The sequence below is a fragment of the Ictalurus punctatus genome, chromosome 10 (assembly GCF_001660625.3).
Source record: "Ictalurus punctatus breed USDA103 chromosome 10, Coco_2.0, whole genome shotgun sequence".
Classification (NCBI taxonomy): Eukaryota; Metazoa; Chordata; class Actinopteri; order Siluriformes; family Ictaluridae; genus Ictalurus; species Ictalurus punctatus.
The window spans coordinates 27996627-28020008 of record NC_030425.2 but is presented as its reverse complement, the minus strand read 5'-3'; the positions used below and the strand labels follow the sequence as shown (position 1 = coordinate 28020008).

Below are 23382 nucleotides of genomic sequence, written 5' to 3'. Positions count from 1 at the left end.
TCAGCCCTCAAGCTTTGTTTATTCGGGCTCATATGAGGACTTATTGAAGATCTTTCACTGAATTTAATAAACAATTTACACTTAGCTTCGATACAATCTCTTGCACTTTTTCTCCGATGTAGTCGTGTGTCTGTAGGTCTTGTGGCTCTCCTGCACGGTTTACTGATTCTACACCATCTCATCACCTTGGTAAGGGGGTTCAATGGCTCACTTAAAATGCTGTCACTTGCAAGCCAATGAACTTGACTTTAAACTTAGGTAAACCCAATTGGAGGCTAATACACCATAATAGGTTGATCAATACCAATTATGGGGCCTCCTCATCGAACAAAAGATACCACTCCGCCCGCGCTCGCTCTGTGGTCTGTCGGGATGCACGGCTGGTCCAGAAAGCATGTGTTTTGAAATCCGTGAATTGGTCGTGGTCAAATTTCGGGCTGTTTCTATTTTGATCCTGCTTTTACTCTAGTATGACGCTTTTCATTTCTAATCCCTAATGTCTGGCTTAGGATTCCTCATTCCTTCATCTTTATCAGTTTTCACACACAGACGCACACACTGTGCTATTGAATCCTTTGCCGTGACTGAGGATCATTCTGATGTTTGGCTGTTGACCCAAGATTCTAAATAGGCATGTTTTATTCGCAAACGATTCTGTGAATGAGTCATTTAAGGAATCAGAGTCATTTCTTTTGTTCCTTTGCTGCTCGTGGGTTTCACATAGCAGCATTAAAACGTGGAAGCCAGAGCACTACATTTCCATAACTATATTTATATATTTACATGTATGTATATTTCTTCTGCGTTTTTTTTTTTTTTAAACGTTCTTGAATCGTGTACGTCGTGTTTGCGATTTGCATGTGTACCGAATCTGAATCGATGAATCATTATGGTCATGACCAAGATTTGCTCCTCTCTCATTCAGCAGATCAGTGTCGGAATCTTTCTGTCATGGCTGAGATTCATTTTCAATGAATCACTTGACTCAGAGTGTTCAATGAATCATAGTATATAATAATATAAGCATATTATAAAACAATACAAAATAAGCTATCCTACACTACTAGAGCTGTCTGATGTCTGCCGTAACTCTAATCTAACTTCAATCATGAATGATTCAATCTTTTTGAATGAATCACTAAGGCAAACGATTCTTTTTTCCCTCAGTTACATTTAATGGTAACTTTGCAGCATAAAATTGCAACATGGAAGTCAAAGTACCAATATATACCACTGACAGGTGAAGTGAATAACATTGATTATCTTGTTACAATGCCACCTTTCAAGGGGTGGGGTATATTTACTAGGCAGCAAGCGAACAGTCAGTTCTCAAAGTTGATGTGTTTGAAGCAGGAAAAATGGGCAAGCGTAAGGATATGAGTGACTTTAACAAAGGCCGAATTGTGACGGCTAGACGACTGGGTCAGGGCGTCTCCGAAACGGCAGGGCCTCTGTGTTGTTTTTTAAAAGTTTTTCATGAACCATGTTAGTCATATTTGCGATTGCATGTGTGCCGAATCAGAATCATTCGTTCATTCGATCCTCCCTCGTTCAATGAATCGCTCGACTCATTGGGATCAACGACTCCGATTTGATCACAACTCAAGACATAATGGGGACACAAACATATTATGAAATAATACGAAATAATTCTACGATTATTAGCTGTTTTGCACTGCTCAAGCCGTTGTGCAGCTGAACAAACTGAACGAATCGATTCAAATGAATCGTTTAAATGAATCTATTCCAATGTCACTCGGAAGAGGGATTTTTTTCTAAGAAGGAAAACTTTGAAATGAGTTAAACTATATTGAACTTGAATTCAGGTCTTGTTCTGTCCTGAGTTGGCCAAGACCAGGCTGAGTGTACGTGTTGCCACACAAATTAACCTTCTCTGCTCTCTCACACTGCTGAGTGCATGTGGGCATTCTAGTGTGTGTGTGTGTATGTGTGTGTGTGTGTGTGTGTGTGTGTGTGTGTGTGTGTGTGTGTCCACAGGCTCTAATTAAATTATATAGATGACGCACTTTCTTACCCTGTTTAAGCTCACTGTAATTGGCAGTGAATGGTGAGCTTGGTGCATCAGGAAGACTTAGAGAAGCAAGGAAGATCTTTCATAAAGCTCGAATCCGCTAGACTTGACGGGCACAAAAGGTCTATGCCTGAATTAGCCTGGGATTTTTATGCACTTCAGCTAAAATTGTTAAATATATCTACACGTTTCGAGGCTACGTGTTGTTGTTTTCTTTTTATAGGAGATGCCAAAAAAAAAAAAAAAAAAAAAACACGTGAGTGAAGAATCTAAAGGAAAAATTGGCATTCGAGTCAGGAAGAGAACAGAAACTAAGGATTGATTGTTGTAGACTAAGTTTGGGAGACGGAGAGCTAGAAACGAAGATGTACAGCAGCAAATTGAGATACAGTTCAGGCAGAGTGCACTAGTGAGATCTGCCAGTTTGCATCTTACTGTAGTGTGAAATTACAGACCTCGCTGTCCAGACGATCCTAGTGAAATATCTCGGACATGTTTGCATAAAAACCACGATTCTCAACCAGCTACTTGTCATTAAAGGAAAGAGACGTTTGTGTGTGTGTGTGTGTGTGTGTGTGTGTGTGTGTGTGTGTGTGTGTTTCAAGCCATCCTATCAGAACTATTATAACTCAAACAGGTTACCATTTTTAGCATTAAAAAAAAGTCACTGGCCCCCTTTTTACGATCGGAGAACAGATTTCAATCCAACTCTTTATTAAAATGACGTTAAAACCTCCCTGAGACGATATGAGAAAGAACCCAGAACTCAAAAGGGAACCCATCCTCATCTGGATGACACCGGATAGCGCGGGTCGAAATGATTCCCTTCTGTTACTGTATACTATATAGTCAAAAAGTTCAAATTGTGTAAACAGGAACTTACAAACGCTACAGCTTTACCGCGGGCTGTTTCAAAGTCCCGACACTAGAGACCTCTTCCGTTGAAGGTAAATAAACATCTTACAGAATGTTTACATACAGAATCAGCCATAACATTAAAACCACTGAGAGGTGACGCGAATAACAGTCAATAAGGTTGCCATTGTAACATCTCATTACGATGGCATCTTTCAAGGGGTGGGATATGTTTATTAGGCAGCAAGCGAACAGTCAGTTCTCAAAGTTGATGTGTTTGAAGCAGGAAAAATGGGCAAGCGTAAGGATATGAGTGACTTTAACAAAGGCCGAATCGTGACGGCTAGACGACTGGGTCAGGGCGTCTCCGAAACGGCAGGTCCTTATCCGAGCGACTTACATTTATCTCATTTTTATCCAACTGAGCATTTGAGTGTTAAGGGCCTTGCTCGAGGGCCCAACAGTGGTAGCTTGGCAGTGATGGGGCTTGAACTCCTGACCTTCTGATCAGTAATCCAGATCCTTTAACCACTGACCCACCACTTCCCTACAATATGCAGTGATTAGTACCTACTATAAATGTACAGAATGAGCCGTAATAACCAAACATATTTGAGAATTCAATAGTTTATACAAACTATGCATATACCGTTGGTGGTATAATACGTAATAACTTGGCAGTAGTTGTTCGTGATCTCATCACGTTCTTAACGAAATAATAATAAAATCAAAGACGCCTGGTGGTCCCTGGATCCCACTTTGAGAACCACAAGCACTAGACGATTATTATGCCCCATGATTTCATTTACTGTCAGAATCGGAGATTGACTCCAGACTCCAGACCATTTTTGCCTTTTACAAGATCAGATATGGTTACTCATAATCCTAATGGCTCCTAACTCCATCAAATGTTTTGTTGTATGTATGTATGTATGTATGTATGTATGCATGAGAGGTGTCATATACTGACGTACATTGCTAATAATAATCTATGGCGCTTTTCAAATGCAATATTAGTTTATGATCCTTTCTCCCGATTGGTGGAGTGAGTGTGTGTGTGTGTGTGTGTTTGTTTTTTCATTGGGATAAATTTCTATGCGCTGCTCGTAAAGCATGTGATGTCATACATTAGCGACATTAGCTACATTAGCTTAATGGCATTGTTGGGACATTGTTGTGTCAGATACATCGGGATACAATGCTTAGATACGGGGATATTTCTCCTCTCCCTCCCTGTCCGGCCTTTTTTTCCTTCCTCTCTTTCTTTCTTTCTTTCTTTTTTACACCCCCTCCCATCCCCCATCCCCCCCCACACACACACACACTCCTGATATTCCTCTCTTGGACTGTAGTATCTATCTCTCTTGCTCTTGCCCCATCCCCTCCCTAACACCATCATCACCCCCCTGCTACCCTTCCAACTTCCAATTTCAATAGTGGACCTCCGAGCGGTTGCCATGTCGACCAGGCTGCATATTACTATGGCAACCGGTCTGTAAGCGGCGAGCCTGCTGATTAGGAAGGGATGTCTAGTTGCAGCCTGGCCAGCGGAAGGATGCAGGGGAAGAGAGAGAGGGAGAATGTGGTTTGTTTGGCTCATATGGATTGCATTGATCATTTAAACAGGGAAAAATATCTTAACCAGTCCAAAACACATTCCTCTAGAACCACGCATGGTCTCCGTTTCACACCTCGAACCTGAACATGGTGTCTTCAGCAGAATTCACCTGAGGCATCCAGATTTTTATTTATTTTTTTCCTCGGGGCGTCTTTGTGCATTTTGTTGTTCCTGATTCAATATTTTAGTGTGGATTGTTGCCTCCTTGTCTGTTTGCTATTCATTTCAGTTTGATTCGAAGCATAGCAGTGAACATTTGTAAATATAATATTGAATTTCAGGGCTTCGAAATACACACAGGAGTATGTTCTGTGAAAGAAAACACCAACACCGTACGTGATTGTTCTTTTTTCTTTCTTTCTTTCTTTTTTTTTTTCCACGAAGAGCTTCAAGGTTACAATCATACCATATCTTTTCTGAATAGCGAGCACGCGAAACTGTTAGCCAGATCTTGCGTTCAAACCATACAAAATGTACCGTTCGGCCGTTTCTATAATCCGCGCTTAGATCGGACAGTGTTTCCTTGGTGTATTGACTTCTCGTTTCTCCTCCGAAGGTGTTTTGCAGCCGAACGTGAAAGTGACATTACGAGGAAGTTATTCATTCGTCTTAGTCTGTGTTTATTCCACCTGCGAACTTAATTCACGTACACGTTCTCGTGTTGCGAATCAGTTATCAAAGCAGGCTTGAATTAGCGACATAAATCCTCGACGCACAGGAGAACGAACAGCTGCGCCGAATCTACAGTCTGGGCTGAAAAGAAATCAGCCCCAGCCTCACTTCTCATTTCTACGTAACGTCCTGTCTATTTTTCTTACAACCATCTGTGATTTTGTTTCATTAGTCAAAACAATCCACTTTAAGGCAGATATGACAATATGAGTGAGCCTTATTATTACTTTCTCCTTCAAATATAGCGAAGGCTTAACCCTACTAACCCTAATTCTCTAAGCATATTATTTAAATTTCCATCGAGTACCATTTAGAACCATCCTTTTTTAACCATCCAACAGGAAGTACACTAATAAACCCTGTATAGGGGGCCAATGCGAAGTTGTCTTATCCCACACACACACACACATTTTTACCAGGCCCTCCGGATCGTCCTGATCCTCCAGAAAAGCTAATTACATGATCTAATTATGAGCAGAGAGAGACCGAAACAGGGAAAGAGAGTGAGAGAAAGAAACAGCGACCCATCCTGTTCGTCATCTCGTTTAAGACGGTAATTACTGACTATTTATTATTCGTCCCACAGCCTGACATTTCAATAACAATAATAAGGATGGTGTGGTAAAATTTTTTTTTTTTTTAAAAATAAATAAATAAACAAATAAATAAAAGCTAACTAACTATCAGCTTTTTAATTGCCCCATCACCAACTAAACAGCAGGGGAGGGAAAGGTTATGTCGACGTTTGTACATTTCATTTGTAGCATCGTCTATGAGTTCGGGGGCAAAAAAAAAAAAAAAAAAACAGTTTGGGATACGGAGCAAGAGCAGAAGCAAGAGAAAGAGCAAAGCTCGGCTTTCTCAATCACTGTCTATTACTTTTGTGTCCACGCATCTATTAACCAGTGAGCTTTCCAGCATGGCGGCTGCTCTCTCCGCGACTTGATTTTGTTTCCTGCTGTCTACAGACGAGGTCAAAAAAATGACTAATAACCCAGCTGCAAACCACGATCGCTAACGTCTTGCTGTATTTTGCTATATCACCTTCATATTATATTTGTTTATATCCAGTGTCCTTCCTACTCACTTTCTCTCTTTTTTTTTTATCATTCTGTCTCCTACTCTCTTTTTTTTTTTATTATTATTACCCCCCCCCCCCCCCTTTCCCGCTCTCTTCATTGCCCCCGACCTGAACTCTGCAGCACCTCATTAAGGCCGTGTATGGCCGCCGGTCTCATTGGTTGAGCTGGAGGTGGAGGAATAGCACGTAATTATTAAACGGAGATGGTATTACACTCTTCAGGAATTATGGATCAGGCTCGGAGCGCCGGTTCCACGTCGCCCCGTGTTTAGCCAATTGCTAAACAAGAAGAGAGGTATAGGTGGAAATAGAGAGGTCACTGGGTGAATCAGTCTTCGAGTCATATTCAAATCACTTCTAAATATTCAAATCACTTTTACGTATTCAAATCACTTCTACATATTCAAATCATTTCTACCAGAGCGCTTTTGAATTCTCCATTCTGATTGGTCAGAAGGTGATTTGCTTTGTTTGCATAATCACATGTTTATGTAATAGGTTAGCCCTTCTCTAGCAACAACCGTTTGACGGACACCATAAGGAAATATAAGTAACATTTTTGGAAGGAGTCTCCAGTGTCAGCACTTTGTAACGGTCAGATAGAACGCTGTGACTTTCTGACATCTTCAGAACAGAGGCGTTTACGTCGAACTGTTTCTCAACAAGCTTCAAAAGAGAGAAAACGTAAAGGCTGGTGAGGGAAGCAACTTGTTTCAATGACGCACCCAAACAGTAAATGTAACTATAAGTGGATAAAAAGCATGATGTGCCATTGTTTAATGAATAAAATATTTGGGGTAGGGGATTCGAGTTTGCATGTTCTCCCAGTGCTTCGGTTGTTGTCTCTGGGTACTCCAGTTTCCTGCCTCAGTCTAAAGACATGCACTGTAAGCTGATTGGCATTTCCAAAATTGTCCATCGTGTGTGAATGGGTGTGTGAGTGTGTGTCCAGAGTGTCCCCCACCTTGTGCCCCAAGTCCCCTGCGATAGGCTCCAGGACCAAGCCCTGGAAACATATTCGACCATGAACATCATGACAAGTTTTGTATGTTTTCCCCATGTCCACGTAGGTTTCCTCTGGGTTCTCCGGTTTCCTCCCATTGTCCAAAACATGCTGGTAGGTTTACAGGGGACTCTAAAGGTGTGAATAGATGCGTATGAATGTGTCAGTGCATGATGTGTCTCATCCAAGGTGTACTCCTGCCCCTCAGCCAGCGTTACAGGCATAGACTCCAAATCCAGTGGCACCCTGACCGGATGAAGAAAAAACAAAACAAGTAAGCCAGGTTGCCTTTGTCCCGGTCCGTGCCAGTGTGTCTTTTAACTTCAGCATTTGGTCAAACACGGGGTAATTTATGGGTCGCCTAGACGGCAGGATTGATTAGACCGGATTTGATTAGGGTTTAATCATGACTTTACCTTCTTTGGATTTGCTAATTCAACAATCGAGGGTCATTTATCGTGTCCAAGCCAGAGACTAATCGTCAAGGCTGATGAAAATAACTTCCGTAAGAACACAGGCTCTCGAGAACAGTGTTCACGAGAACAGTCTCATCAGACAGGACAGGCTGAAAGGAATGAACAGAAGAACATAAGAGCTAGAAATTGCAATCAGTGACCTGCACTTGATTCAGTCCATTTGCAGTGGATCGCCCACTCCAGGCAGACAAGAACTCTCACTGAGCCCGGTGAGTAAACAAGTCCAATTAGAGCACACATGCATGCACATGCCTCTCTTACTGACTTCTACTGACTGTCCTTGGAGGATCTTTGCTAATGTAGCTTGATTAGATGAGTCAGCTCGGCCAGACGGCAGCAAATGAATAGTCAATATTCAGGATTTGGGACGTTGGTTTGTCTCTGGAAATTTATTTATTTATATATTTTTGCTCCAAGGAGATTCTGTGGTCAGGGATATTTGTGTGTATTTCTTTCCTACATCAACACTACTATTAACTATGGTTTTGTTTTGTTTTGTTTTTTTAGTGCTGAGAACAGGACAGAAAGCTAGTTTACGCCATACTCGCTTATACTGGGGGTCTAAGAGCAGCTCTAGAATATGCAAGTCATGCAATTTTTTTGGTTCATGAATTCATAATTTTAAAAAAAAGAAAGAAAAACTATGCTATAACTATACCATGTATAATTAATCAAGGTTATATCAATTTCCGCAGTGTAGGGATGACGCACTGACGGCATATGGATAACAAAAACCTCCAGAACAGTGTAAAGGAACCAGAACTACCTTTCTCTCTTTTGTCTGTCTCATCCTCACACCTGTACTGTTTTTTGTAGGTTTAAATTTGTGTTTTTAAGCATGTCATTTAACCCCCCCTCCAGTCTTCTTCCTAATTTGAATTTTGCTCCCTCGGCTCTTGGCCACGGCCTTGGCATCATTGGGATTCAAATGATAGGGTGAACACATATGATTGTGTATTTTCAAGGTTTATTTCTTGTCTGAGTTAACCATACGTTAATGGCACAGTAGATATAGATGAAGGTGAAATAATAAATGCCTTTAAAGACTAAGAACTGTTCCATGCAGTAGATCAGGTTATTAGAAAATACAATGCACTGGTGTGAACAGAGGTGACATCTGAATTTATTGTATAAACTGAGTGTGGAACACTTTATGATTACACCTCGTGATATAACCTCTTATGAACTCCATCTTGTGCATGCACACACACACACACACACACAAGCACTCGGCTGGAGACTTGGTCATTGACCTTGTGATTGCCAGAGAAAGACTTGCAGTTTAGTGACCCATTAAGACTGGAGGTCCTCTTTCTTCTCTTCTTATTCCCTTCCCCCTTCTTTATCTCTCTCTCTCTCGCTCTCTTTCTCTCTTTCTCTCTATCTCTATCTCGCTCTATATTCCAGCTATGAGACCACCAAAGCCTGGGACTGATGACCATGTATACCATCTATTGCATTATTGAAACCTAAGACCTAGCGTTAGATCTAAACCGGATTAGAAACTTTGCGACGTCGGCGTGATTAATGTGGGATTGGAAGACTGACCGGTGATGGGAAGGAAAAAACATGGGTGCGGTTAGGAATTTTACATGATCTTGAGGTAAGAATAAGGAAACCTTTGAGTTCCACTAGCTTCAGAATCGCAGTTCAACTTGCCTAAATTTTAAATTGCTAAATTTGGCAAACTTATCCAATCAAACAAGTTGGTTCCTAGCTAGCTCGCTAACTTTTTTTTTTTTTTTTATTCATTTTTAATAAGCTCCTAATCCTGGTCAGGATGGCGGTGGATCTGGATGCATCCAAAAAGCGATTCCAGTTCATATACACACGATTGCATATTCACACCTAGGCGCAACTTAGATTCACTAATCCACCAACTGACATGTTTTTCTGACACGGTGGAAGGACACCAGAGACTTGGGAGGAAACCTATGAAGACAGTAACCCGAGCTTAGAATTAAACCGGGAACCCGGAGCCGAGAGATAGCTAACTTGCCAACCACTAAAAGTAAAAAAAAAAAAATACATAGTAATACATAGTTATACAATCTGATCCAAGCTCCAGTCTGAATGTGGCCTCTTTTTTCTAGAATAATTTATAGTCGAGTCAGGAAGTATGCTCATGCTAGCATCTCACACTGCTAAAATTAGCGTTTCGGATCAAATTAGCATTTCGGTTCTTCTCTGTTCTTACGCAGTATGAAGAAATGACAACTCGACCCAGCCAAAGCAGCTGAACTTACCAAACTTTCACTTCAATCCCAAAGTTTTGCAATGCAAACCAGCCAATCGATTTAAATTCAAATGGCATTGAAATGAATGTCATTTCACATGCTTGTTTTGGCTGACAAAACCTAGCTGTGATTCCTCGTTAGCACTGGTTACCCACAGGTATCTAAGAGGAATCACGGGTCTGAAGGTGACGATCCCCCGAGTGTATCTTCACCAGCAAGGTATTTTCAGAACACTCTGTCTGCAAGGCTTCTTCTTCTTCAACCCCCCCCCCCCCCCCCATCTATCTCCCCGAGGGTGTGAAGAAAAGGAAACGGTTATCCTTTGACATTTGGCTACACTTTTGTTTCACAGAAACCCCCAGTTACGCCTTTGAACAGTCACAAAACACAAGGTCTGCACATATGTAGTGGAAAAAACAGATGCACAGACCGAGAGAGAGCGCGAGAGAAAGAGAGAGAGGGTTCCTCACCTCGGGGCTGTGGGGCAGGACTTGAGCGATGACTCCCCAGGGGGGTGATATTTTATAGTTTGTGTCCATCAGTGGCGTGGCCCGGGGCGCTGGGGTTGACAGTAAGTGCTCTCAACATCGCTGACGCTGATTCATCTGAGCCATGACATACATGAGAGAAAGGAGGAGGGAGGTGAAGGTGCAAGACGGAGGACACAACAAAAGAGCAACACCATGATGGGAAAAGGAATAAAAAGAAAGATTGAAACAAAATAATTCGCCGTGCGACGCATTAATTTTACATCCATGTCCACTGATCGTTACGGGTGGGCGAGTGTTTACGACGACCAAGTGTCCCCATAAATGGTGGACCTTGTGAAGACGTGGCTGGTTCCATTTAAAAAAAAAAAAAAAAAGGACATTTTGAGGAAGGATATACAAATCTGATGCTGGTTGTCTTTACAGTAGTGTCCAGAAATGCTGTATAAGTATTAGATTGGATTCTGGAGTTATTTTTTTTTCTTCTGATCCAATCATCTGGTACTTTATGTTGCAGAATTTTCCTAAACCTCAGCAGAGGATACCAGATAGTCAGATCAGGTACTAAGAAGACTTTAGTCTTTGGATCAGTATCTGAGTGGATTGGACACATTTTCCAATCTGATCTTCTGGAATTTTATGTCTCGATTACACGTGTTATTGACTGATACCTGAAGCACATCGCCGTCGTGCGTCTGATGCTTCATAAACCTCGGCAAGAGCCTGCAAACAGTCGGATCAGGTACTAGTAGGATGTAAGTTTTCAGATCAGTATTGGATCAGAATCGGATTGGATTTGACACATTTTCCCAACCAGTCCACTAGATTTTCACACTATGAGCACATCATACCACGGAAGCTTGTAGATAGACAGATCAGATACTAAGAAGACACCATTGTCGGATTAGTATCAGATTGGATTTGTCTGATCCAATCTTCTGGTATTTTATGTCATGAACACATAGCAATGACTGAAATTTGTCAGTATCATCATTATCCTGGCTCATGTTATGCAGCAGAACCTTGCAGACACTCGGATGAGGTACTAAGAAGATACCAGTGTCGGATTAGTATCAGATCGGATTTGTCACATTTTTCTGATCCAGTCTTCTGGTATTTTGTATCATGAACAGCTTAATGACTGAAATTTGTCATAAAACACAGTGTCACCGTCATCCAGCACCTTGCAGATACTAGGAGGACATCACTATCAGATCAGTATCAGATCGGTATCAGATTAGATTAGTCACATTCGTCCTGTTGATCCACTAGTATTTTACACTACGACCGCAATTAATATTGACTGACACTTAAAGCACGTTACCGTCAATTCACAAACCTCTAGTGTTTTGCAAACAGTTGGATCAGGTGCTACAAGGATGTCAGATTTTGGATCAGTATCAGATCGGATTAGTCAGATTTTGCTATAATCCATCCACTAGTATTTAACACCGTGAATGCATATGTTATTGACTACAGCTTGTCTTGTTATCAATAACACACCACCATCGTTCCTCCGATGATCGGATCAGATACTAAAATCATCTCAGTATCGGATGTGTATCAGATTGGATTTAACGTATTTTCCAATTTGACTTTTTCGGCCACAACTTGTCTTAAAGCGCATCAGAATGTTTTTCGTAAAAAAAAAAAAAAAAAAAACGAACCTCACAGGCAGCCGGATTGGATACGGAGATGGTATCGGATATCATCTGATTCTCATGTTTCCGATATCAGTATTGTATCGAAAGTAAGGGCATTTAAAAGGTCGGGATCGGTACGATCTTACCTTTATTTGGCTGATACAGAAGTAGAGAGACCCCTCACATAGACGGGGAATACAACAGCGCGTGTGTTATTGTGCGTGTGCACGTGCCTGGCTTGAGAGGGAGGCCCCCCAATAAAACCTGGCATTTCAATTTCTCATCTTCCCTTCACGTCGTGTGCTGGCCTGCTCCTCTTCTACATATATATAGAGGAGGAAGACGAGAATAGCGGCCAGCTTGCAGGATGCGCATACTAAGCAATCAATGTGTCACCTCTTCTTGACAATCCTGTTGCTTTTTTTTTTTTGCTTTTTTTTTTGGCCATACGTGGGGCCTCTCTCATTTTTTCTTGTCAGCAGAAGGTAATTTGCTGTATTGTGATTCAGACCGAAAGCAACCCCCCCCCCCCCCCCCCCCCCCAATACATCGACACACACACACACACATACACCCACTCGTACACACATAGACGGTTCCGCCAGTGAGGCGGAATAGACTCACACCCCTCCCTCCCTCCTTTTCTCCCTCCCTCCCTCCCTTCCAGTCCGTGCCCCATCTCCATCCGAGGCTAGCTGTTAAAAGTGATAAGCGTGGAGAGTGGCGTGGGGTCCCCTGATTAATAAAAGATGGGGGCCGCTCCCAGCTCCCATCTCCCAGAGGGGTGGCCTTTTTCGGCGCACCCTCCCCTCCACCCCCTAGCCGAGACGCCGCACACAATGCAATCCTGCGCCAGCACAATGGACAGGAAATGGGGAGAAAGAACCAATCATGGAAATATAGTATTAAAAGCAGCCAGCGTCCTATATTCTCTCTCTCTCTCTCTCTCTCTCTCTCTCTCTCTCTCTCTCTCTCTCTCTAGCACAATGCATGTATTATAATGAACAATATACTTGACTTATATATCTATGGTACATACATAAGCATTCATATGCCACATGATGGGGCATGCTATTTCCTGTTGCATTCGATGTCCATAACCGTTATATTCACGGACGTACGAATGAATTCGTTTATTCCGTTTGGATCCGAATGTTATCTTTAGTCTTCACTCGAAATTTCGCTTCGCTTCGGTTTCTACTTCTCGTTCGAATGTTAAACGTATCGTCTCTGTACATTGTCATTTGTTTATTATAGTATTTTGTTTTTAGTGTTTGCGATTGATACACTATTACGTTCTATTTTTAAATATTTTTAAATATCTATTCATCATTTTACGTGTTCATATTCGGTTTGGTGTGGAAGACGAACGCGCACCGCATGGTGTTTGCGAAGACACTTACAAAGCACTCACTTAGGTTTTTGAGGAGGAGGAGTTTTGAGGAGTGGTTTGCGGGCGGTAACTTTTCTGACATTCTCAAACAAATCGAACAAAATCCAGCCACGTCGCCCACACCATTACAGCATCCTCAGGTGTGGCCTTGCGTGTAAATGTTGTGCATCATTTATTTATTTATTTATTTATTTTTGTGTATAAATATAAAAAATAATGTCCTTCGACGACATTTGTTTACGTTTTTGTCTACTATTCTCGTACGTTATTCGTCGTTTACCTGATGTTTTAAATGCTAACTAGCTAGCACCCTTATAAAGAGCTATCCAGGGGTTGTTTAGAAGGTTATTGGGCTTTTATTTCGAAATAGGTCCTACTTGGAACCCTTTCCCAAAAGCAAACACTCTGCTGTGTACAAAACATACACGAAAATAATGAATAATCTTTAGGGTGATAAGTGTGAAGAGTGTAGTTTTAAATAGAAGGGTGTACTCTGTATCCACACACACACACGCGCACACACACACACACACACACGCACACTGAGTGTCTCAGTTGGACTCTTGTATCGAGGCTGATTGCTGTTCTCCGCATGGACACTGCAGCATTTATCTTTAAATAACCTCCGTCCCCTTCCCAGGGCCAGACAATAGTGGGACGCTTCTAATTTTCGGCAGCATAATGGCAGTCATATTGAGATGAAACAGGTCAAAGGTGAACTCGGGGGCTTGTGATTGGCTGGGGGGGGGTATGGAGCCCGTGTCTTGGAGATAAAATTGAGGCGCTGGTTTAATTCGATTCTTCTCAACGCCAGGCTTCTCTCACTGTCAGCGCAGTGCGAAGAATATTCAAGTTTGCGTAATTGCTTATGAATACGAAATGACGACACGGAAAGATCACGAAATCAAATTCAATCTTATGTTACCGTGGTGAGTAAAGTAAAAGAGTTTTTTTTTTTTTTTTTCTACATAAAACTGGGGCACAAACATCTCTCCAAATTGTTTACAAATGTTTTGTATTTATATTGCCTTTGTCCCTTTTGACCCTTTTACCTTTCCTCCTCCTCGTCCTCGTCCTCCTCCTCCTCCTCCTCCTCCTGCTCCTGCTGCTGAGTCTGAATGAAACAGATTGATGGAGCTGTTGGATGAATATTAATGTGATATGCACATGCTCCTGAACTTGCCTTTGACCTTGAGCTTTTATCGTAGGTTTTTTTTTGTTTTTTTTTTTTTTTGTCACACTAAATATTAAATGCCGTAATGACAAACCAAGGACAAAGGTAATCCTAAATGTTCTCAGAATGTTCATTCGCAACAACATTTGGGACAATTTATATATTATTCATGACTTTATTTTTTATTTTAAAAAAAGAAAGAGGTTATGGATATGGTTAGGGGCGAGGTTAGATTTCATGCTTTATTTATTTATTATTTAGTATTTATAGTCTTTTAAATGAAATTGAGTAGATTTCAAGGACATGACCTTCACTTGAGCTCCCTTTTCTAAATTCCTATCTGTTATTAGAAAAAAAAAAAAATATATATATATATATATATATATATATATATATATATATATATATATATATATATATTAAGTATACATGTACAAATTAGTAATCATTTCCATAAACAACACTGCGTCATGCTATCACAGTAAAATAATCAATGATGCAGCGGTGTAATGAAAAGTTTTAATTCCGTGTATTTTTTTTTTTATCCATTTATTGTTACGTTTAATGTTGCGGGCGAGTTATCACTTACGTTATAGCAGCTATAAGCAGTCGTTTCCTCACCGGTCTCTCTTTCGTCTCTCCCTTGAAGTTAACGAGAAAACAATACGCAGTTTGTCACGTTGCTGGAAAGTTACAAAGTGCTGACACTGGAGACTCCTTCCATAAATGTTAAATAGATATCCCCTTATAGAAAACCTATACAAGTCCTGAGCTGGTACTATAGAAACACTAACGTATCAGAACGGGAGCATTAGAAATGAACCAGCTGCACTACTGCCAGAGCTGTTGTTACAGAAAATGACTAAAAACCTTCTGACCAATCAGAACCCAGAATTCTACAGCACTGCGGTATAAAATGATGAAACTTTTTATATTGGCATGTGTATTACATTATACAGAAGTCTGAAAGAACATTAGTGATATGCATAACAGTTGGCGTCATCACAGGCACAACCAGAACCTTCTGTAACATTTTCTCAAGTTCATGTTTTCTTCGACTCCACATTTTTCAGGCCACAAATTAGACCGGGCTATTATTCTTTTTGAAAGACTGGAAGGAAAATATTTTGGTACACAGCCAGAGAGCTGCTTTTTGCTAAATCTTTGGTTTTCTCCATAAAGTCATCGAACATACTGGAAAGCCAAAATAGAGTTCATCGTACTTCAGTCTGGCGGATTTTATTTTCGATAATTTATTCAAATCTAGCTGGAGATTCGTATTTAGTGCCGGTACAAGATGGAGATCATTAAGGGATTGAATTTTCTATGTCAGTTATACCTCTTTAGATTCAAACCCACGGTGTGCACATTAGAAAATATATAATCAGGACTCATCATTTGAACTGAGAGAGAGAGAGAGAGAGAGAGAGAGAGAGTGAGAGTGTTAGTTAGTTAGTTAGTTAGTTAGTTAGTTAGTTAGTTAGTTAGTTCAATGTGATGCTAAGTTTACCATTTAATACTGATTTTTGTTAGATTTTTGTTCTTTTAACAAGTTTAGGTAAAATCAAAAGACTTTTAGCAAAAGAAGTCATTGATATGACGATACGATAAAGTCGCTTTCATTTCGCATTTATGGATGGAGTTTCCAATGTCGGCGCTTTTTAAAAAGCTAGAGAAAATGGTAAATGAATAAATAAAAAAGCATGATGTTTCATTCATTAATAAATTAAAGATTGCAATCATTGATCATCATGTCGGGTGTATCGGACCAGCCCGTCACTTTGTTGTTTGCTGTGCGCTATTCCTAACATGGTCTTTACTCTTTTCAAGTTTTCGCCAGTTTCATCCACCCAAATCCAGTCCATCTGATTCTGTTTTCTGTATTATGTATTTTTCATTTGCTGTGGCATTCAGGAAAGTGGGTTTTATGGTCATTTTGACTCACAAAAACGGGTTATGATAGATATAGTGTTATGATAGATATAGGGTTATGATAGATATAGGGTTATGATAGATATAGGGTTATGATAGATATAGGGTTATGATAGGGATAGGGTTATGATAGATATAGGGTTATGATAGGGATAGGGTTATGATAGATATAGGGTTATGATAGGGATAGGTTTATGATAGTGATAGGGTTATGATAGATATAGGGTTATGATAGATATAGTGTTATGATAGATATAGGGTTATGATAGATATAGGGTTATGATAGATATAGGGTTATGATAGATATAGGTTTATGATAGATTCAGGGTTATGATAGATATAGGGTTATGATAGTGATAGGGTTATGATAGATATAGGGTTATGATAGATATAGTGTTATGATAGATATAGGGTTATGATAGATTCAGGGTTATGATAGATATAGGGTTATGATAGATATAGGGTTATGATAGATTCAGTGTTATGATAGATATAGGGTTATGATAGATATAGGGTTATGATAGATATAGGGTTATGATAGATATAGGTTTATGATAGGGATAGGGTTATGATAGATATAGTGTTATGATAGATATAGGGTTATGATAGATATAGGGTTATGATAGATATAGGGTTATGATAGATATAGGTTTATGATAGGGATAGGGTTATGATAGATATAGTGTTATGATAGATATAGGGTTATGATAGATATAGTGTTATGATAGATATAGTGTTATGATAGATATAGGTTTATGATAGGGATAGGGTTATGATAGATATAGGGTTATGATAGGGATAGGGTTATGATAGATATAGGTTTATGATAGGGATAGGGTTATGATAGATATAGTGTTATGATAGATATAGGGTTATGATAGATATAGTGTTATGATAGATATAGTGTTATGATAGATATAGGTTTATGATAGGGATAGGGTTATGATAGATATAGGGTTATGATAGGGATAGGGTTATGATAGATATAGTGTTATGATAGATATAGTGTTATGATAGATATAGGGTTATGATAGATATAGTGTTATGATAGATATAGTGTTATGATAGATTCAGGGTTATGATAGATATAGGGTTATGATAGGGATAGGGTTATGATAGATATAGGGTTATGATAGGGATAGGGTTATGATAGATATAGGGTTATGATAGATATAGGGTTATGATAGATATAGGGTTATGATAGATATAGGGTTATGATAGGGATAGGGTTATGATAGATATAGGGTTATGATAGATATAGGGTTATGATAGGGATAGTGTTATGATAGATATAGGGTTATGATAGATATAGGTTTATGATAGATATAGTGTTATGATAGATATAGGGTTATGATAGATATAGGTTTATGATAGGGATAGGGTTATGATAGATATAGTGTTATGATAGATATAGGGTTATGATAGATTCAGGGTTATGATAGATATAGGTTTATGATAGGGATAGGGTTATGATAGATATAGGGTTATGATAGGGATAGGGTTATGATAGATATAGGGTTATGATAGGGATAGGGTTATGATAGATATAGGGTTATGATAGATATAGGGTTATGATAGGGATAGGGTTATGATAGGGATAGGGTTATGATAGATATAGGGTTATGATAGGGATAGGGTTATGATAGATTCAGGGTTATGATAGATATAGGGTTATGATAGATATAGGGTTATGATAGGGATAGGGTTATGATAGATATAGGTTTATGATAGATATAGGTTTATGATAGGGATAGGGTTATGATAGATATAGGGTTATGATAGATATAGGGTTATGATAGATATAGGGTTATGATAGATTCAGGGTTATGATAGATATAGGGTTATGATAGGGATAGGGTTATGATAGATATAAGGTTATGATAGTGTTAGGGTTAGGACAGGATAGGGATGGTGAGAGGAAACAGTTAGGAATAGGGATACGATAGAGATAGGGATATGTTAGGGTAAGGAATAGGTATAGGGTTAGATTAGTGTTAGGATAGGGATATGATAGGGTTTGGATATGGTAATGGATAGGGATAGGGTTAGATTAGGTCTAAGATATGGATAGGGCTTGTTTTCAAATAGGAATGACATAAAGGTCATGGGTTAGACCCCCAGTGCAGCTGCCCAGCATGCCGTTTTATGTCATTTTCACATTTCACTGTGGAAAACTAAAAGCATGAATGTGGCCCAAACAAAAATACAGCATTTTCAAAATTACTGTGAGAGTGTGGATTAGGTCTAAGAGATATTTGTTTGCGTATTTAGTTCTGTGCACGCTAGCAGAAAGGTGTGCAACAAACAAGGCGCCATTCCCCAGCATGCACTGCAGCATTAGTGGAGCCAGGGCTGTGGTGTGTCTCTAACAGCCACCCTCTGAGGTCATTGCTCACCATCAGACGAGGGTCCGGCGCGTCCCCCTGAGCCCGATGACAAACAAGGCTGCAACGCTGAGGTGTGTGTCAGGGGTGTTTTTCCCACAAAGCATTTCTATAAAAGTGTAACAGCCCTGCGTTTGCCCTTTTCCTCCCCGTACGAATGAACCGCTCAGCCAACAGGCCCCTGAAGATCTCTTAAAATGTGCTGATCCACAAAAGCCTGCACCTCTAGTTATTCTCCTCCCTCCCCGTTCCCTCCATCCGTTCCTACGCTGGCACTTTGCTTCTGCTGAATCACGGCCGGCCTGCGACTGGCACCAAGCGCGAGAGCACGTGTGTACATGGAGGATGGGGCGGGGCTTGTTTGAGGCCTGGAGGTAATTACGGCGCATTAGAGCAGGACTAAATAAATCTGTAGTGCTGCTAATTGTGTGGCAGTGAAAACAATAACTCCAAGCATATGGCCTGGGGCATCGGGGAGGGGGGTGTAAAGGGAAGGGAGGCGAGAACGGCTGGCTCGGGGCCCTGGCACGGGGCCAAAAGCAAGCACGTTGACAATCATACAAACATTGCATCATCGCAACACGTCCAACCTGACAGAGCTGCAACCGCAGACACACATGACATCCAACCGTATCCACCCATGTTAATGAACACGAATTAATCATAGCAGATATATGATGTAATATATCATTTATTATACGATATAATAAATAGACTCTTTCATGCTGTGAATGAGGAATTTCATTAATGCTCATGAGGCTACATAACACAGACGTAAGCCCTTCATGACACCCATGACATCAACCTACATAACATTTACAAGGCATTAATCCAACAGCTGTCATATAGAATGCTTTTACCAGTTTTCATCCCATGTAGCCATTACTCCTGATTCATGAGGTGACATAAGGTTGTGTTATAACATCTTGTGTTATAACATCAGAACGGCATAACATCTGACATTAGAACGGCATAACATCCGACAGAGTCACATTCTAGTAAAAAAAATAAATAAATAAATAAACAAACAAATAAAAACCAAACTCTACTTTAGGGTAATAACACATACATAACACTGTTATTACCTGGTCGTTATGTTGTCATGAGCATTCCGAAAACGTTTATATGTATTAAAATGCAACTAACTTTAATAAAGGGCCAAAGATAATATATTACAACAGTCATAATTCATAACAATCTTATAAACAATAAAATTAAGCACACTCTACTTAAAAGCCAGAAGAATATACATAACTCTGCCACGGCGGTGTCGTAGACGTAGCAGCGACTTAAAGATTTTAAAATATTATATAGAAATGTCCATCTGAATACACAAAGGACATATGTGCAGCCGTGTCGTATCGTGTCACAGAACTGACATAAGTGTTTAATAACAAAAACCTGAATAATGAAAATGTAAAAAAAACAGAGACTGTATGAATAACTGCCATGACAGCGTCATCGCATTGATAAGTATTACAAAAAAAAACTTCATAATAAAAATCTAAATCTAAAAACTAAAAAAAATTCACGCCGAGAAAATCTACACATGTATAACTCTATTATGACAGTATCATAACACTGATATATATATATATATATATAAATATATGTATGTAAAATGTATATACGTCTGATGTGACTGTTATAACATGAGTATCATGAGGATTCAAATAATTTTGTTTTCAAAAAATCTGTCACTTGTCTTCGCTGCCTTGTCAACATCTTTACAAGCAAAGAACTATTTCCATATAGGTATGAGAGATGATATGAAGGGGTTATGTAGGTGTTATGTCATACTATACAGCTCAAAAGAGGTTTCTGTCCCTCATATTAAGTAATAAAATGCATAAAACTGACATCTCTCTCTCTCTCTCTCTCTCTCTCTCTCTCCCTCTCTCCCTCTCCCAGGACTGGTTCTGAGAGAGGAGACACTTCAGCAGCGTTTATGTTCAGCTGTCTTGTGATCTGCCGGTATGTGAACTGACACACATACGCACTTCTTGTTTGCGTTCTTCTGAACATACCTAGCATGCTGACCCGGGAGGCTGACCAATTCCACATTCTCCACGATAATAAAACCCTTCGGGACATGCTGGAATAGGGAAATAATCAACGACAAGACGGTGTCGTCCAGAGTCATGTCCCGGCATGTTTCATTCCTCAGCAATTTGCCGAATGTTTATTTTTTTTATCCATTTATAGCTACATTTAATGTTGTAGAACGTCCATGAAACAAGTTCGTTCCTGATCTCACTTATGTTATAGCAGCTATAAACACCAAAATGTTCTCTTACTAGCCTCTCTTTAAAGTTAAAAATATATATATATATATATATATATATATATATATATATATATATATATATATATATATATATATATACACACAACGCAGCTTGTTATGTTACCAAGAGACCGCAAAAAGTGCGAAGTCCTCTGTCCTGAAGATGTCGGAAAACTTAGCTCCAACTTTAACTCTGAAAGTGCTGACACTGGAGACTCCTTCCATAAACGTTCGATAAACATCTCCTTACAGAAAACTGCACCGACCCGATTATCCGTGTCTCTATAATAAATAACGAGCGACTTAACGGTAAAGAACAGAAAACCTGTTAAACCTCAAACTCTGCGGAACTCAATCCACGTGTTCAAACGTTTCAAATATGCGACTCTTTAACGCAAGTTTAAACCCCCCGCTCTTCCGCGTGAGTAATAAAGGTGTTCAGACGAGACGTATACGAGAGAAATGATCCCGAAACTGTTCCAATGGACTTTCATGCACATTTCTAACACCGGAGCGATTCGCTAAAAAGTAGTTCCGGTTAACTTTTCAGAAGATTTTGTCGTATCCCTACACCGTCAGAGACTCATAACTGCGCAGGTAGCGTTGACATCACCGCACAGGCTTCTCAATTCTACAGATTTAGAGTCACATTTACAAGGACGTATTGACAGAGTTCCTTCGACTTCCGTTAGAAGCGGATTTGTCGTAGGAATACGATTAGGAAGAGTTACACTAGGTGAAGTATTTGGTTCGAGGACGAGTATACGGTATGTGTGACGATTGCACGTCCGATCACTCCGGCTCAATTGGAAAGGTAATGCTTACACACGTACACGTATAGTCTTCCTTCCTCTTCACTTCCTGTTTTTGTTTTTTTTTTTTTTAATCTTTCTTTTACCCTCTCCGTATCTGTGGCACATTCTCAGTCTGCTAACACAACACCCGCTGCCTTTTGAAGCACGAACGCGTCCGTGTCTCGAGGGAGCCTCGTGTTGCCGTCTCCTTTATGTTCGTACTAATTGCCTTAATTTATTGACTAGTTAAGGTTTATGAAACAATTAATTGATTTCCCCGTACTCATTATTCAGTCCTTAGACGCTAAATCTGCCGTGGATCTATTCAACAGACACGTTAATGATGTGTCGAGTCAACTGTGCGAAACGCAAATCACAGATAAAATCATTTCTGTGTATAAAATAAATAAATAAATAAATAAATAAAACGTTTTATGGTTTGTTTGTTTGTTTTTTTTTTTTACTACGGGATATAAATACTCATCCGCGATATCTAATAGTCAGTAATATAGTAGCGCTGGTTATTATTAACATGCGTTCTATGGCACAGCGTCAGTGAGATATACGGAGTCGAATTATGTGCGTGTGTGCGTACGTAGTCTCTTAGGCCACACTGCTCTCTTTTAGTCTTCAGAATTCATACGTTGACCAATCAGAGGTTACTTCCCAGTCTTGTATCAATTCACTATGTTATGTCCAGACGTGAATTCTTCACAAAGCGCGCTACGAAGCAGGACTACTCCCAGAGCTGGATCGATACAGGCCTCCCATGGGCTCTCTGGCGTGACTCCTCTGCCCCCCCCCCCAACACACACACACATACACAAACACACACTCTCGTCTCAGCCACGTGATGGCAAGAGTGGCAGGCCAGGCCTGATCTCCCCGATCAAGAGATCTATTGTTTACCGCCGTTGTGCTCGGCAACTCCAGTTTCACGTAGCCATCGTATCCGAATGCTTCCTTGGTTGGGAATTTGTCCCAAATATCCAAACACACCTAGAGGACTCCGTGCGAGTAAATTCCTCCAGAGGTCTCGTTGTGTCCACCGGTTTCATAGCGATATCCACATATTTTTTTTTTTGATCCATTGTGATCCATGGTAAATTGTACAAAATCCCACGTCGATGTATCCTCAACACAATAGTCCTAATTTTCGAACGTGTCCAAATTCCGTTACGAATTAAGTCCCTTTCAGGGCCTTCTCGTCCGCAAGCCGTCGTCGTCTGACATTTTTCCAGAACGAGGCTGTGTCTCAACCAACCGTAGGCATTTTCCTGGAGAGAATAGATTATAATTATAATTACAAAGCA

At 40.1% G+C, this 23382-nt stretch overlaps 1 long non-coding RNA gene across 1 annotated transcript in view; it reads left to right on the top strand.

Annotated features, from left to right (window-relative positions):
• The window catches only part of LOC128633736 (uncharacterized), a 60189-nt gene extending 38921 nt beyond the window's left edge, over positions 1-21268 (top strand). The window contains exon 3 of the long non-coding RNA XR_008397123.1: positions 20900-21268. This is a non-coding gene — a long non-coding RNA (uncharacterized LOC128633736). The remainder of the gene's footprint in view (positions 1-20899) is intronic.
• The last annotated feature ends 2114 nt before the right edge of the window (positions 21269-23382 follow it).